Below are 1,757 nucleotides of genomic sequence, written 5' to 3' on the forward strand. Positions count from 1 at the left end.
ATGTATTTTTTTTTTTTTTTGCTTTCAAGTAAAAATATTTGAACTTTGATTAAACCAGTTTCCTGCGATAAAGTAATTAATGTTACAAAATTAAGTACATTGTTTAATTTGTCTGTTGTGAAGCAAAAAGAATAAGGTAATAATTTTTATTGTACTATTCAGTCTCAAGACGTTCTCTGTGTTAATTGGGTTAAAAAAATTGCAGCACTTATTAGAAATTCTAATTTCACAATGCAGCTCTGACAATACGCTCAGCCTGTGAATTATTCACATCTTTAATTTGCTCACTTAATGACAGTGTTCTGTAATCAGAGAGCAGAGTCTGCTTCCCATGCATTATGTATGACGCTCAGGACTTAAATGCAGGACATTATGAAGCTCTCAGTGGTTCAGTAATTAGTTTTCCACAAGGCGGTACTTAGATATTAAAGTACTGGAACGCATATTTCAAACAAACTGCACGCTGTAACTAATGATGTTTTATCCCCAGACAGCCTTGTTCCAATATTTTTTCTAAAGGATCACTTGTTGATCCCAGAAAATAAAGACAAGTGGGAAACGACATGTTAAGGAAAGTGCAGTGACTTATGTTTGGAGTTGTCTCTTCATTTATTATCCTGGCGTATGACACGTCTTTACGTTTCTGAAAAGGTTTTCTTCTATGGTTAGTGATACGGTAAAATGCAGAACCTCTAAAATAAGGGACAATAATCTGAATATCTTTTACTGAGGTCTAGTAAGAAAATTTGAAAAAGAGATACTCCGCACACAGAATGCAATTAAGATATTTATCAGGATTTCAATCAACTAATTGTAACGTTTCGGTCAGTTAGATCTTCATCAGGCTTATAAGAGATCTAAGTGTGATTGCTTGTATTCAGCATCCATATAGTGATACAGCTGGGATGTCAGCTTCTTATGTGGTATCCGGTACCTTGTTAAAGGACAACTCAGGACGGGGGTCGACTGTAATCGGGTATGTATACTTTATTTAACTCCCTGTGGGGGAGGGGGGTAGGAAAGGGGGGAATTGGGGCCAGACCGCTTATTTACACACACTACAAAGTTATATAATTATTTAATGTGTGTTAAATAAGCTAAAAAAGAAAAATGCCGGAGTTGTCCTTTAAGGTCCTTGCGTCACAAAAGGTGGGGGAGATTAATGATGGTAGCGCACAACGCTGCGGCTGTGGCAGGTCGATAAGTGATGTGACAGTCTAACCGACCAAAACAGTACAATTTGTTGATTGAAATTCTGATTACGTCACACAATAAATATCTTTATTGGATTCTGTATGCGGAGGGCCTGACCCTTCTTCAGCACCACCCTACTGAGACTGACAGCGTGGATCTACAACATTTAGTAAGAAAGGTTGTTGTTAGAGATGAGTGAACATCGAGCATGCTCAAGTTCATTCGAACCCAAGTGTTCGACATTTGATTAGTGGTGGCTGCTAAAGTTGGATAAAGCTCTAAGGTTGTCTGGAAAACACGGATATAGCCAATGACTATATCCACATAACCTTAGGGCCTTATCCAACTTTAGCAGCCACCACTAATCAAATGCTGAACACTTGTGTTCGGATGAACTCGAGCATGCTCGAGGTGTGCTTACCTCTAGTTCTTGTACCAAAATACAATCTTATTTTGTATAACTGGCACTGATAGGTTGGCATGCATAAGGACGGGAAGTTATCCGGGGTAAAAGCCCCAGAAAAAACTATGGAATCAAGAAATTACAGATGTGACACAAAGCT

Source organism: Dendropsophus ebraccatus, chromosome 6, assembly GCF_027789765.1.
Source record: "Dendropsophus ebraccatus isolate aDenEbr1 chromosome 6, aDenEbr1.pat, whole genome shotgun sequence".
In the NCBI taxonomy this organism is placed as follows: Eukaryota; Metazoa; Chordata; class Amphibia; order Anura; family Hylidae; genus Dendropsophus; species Dendropsophus ebraccatus.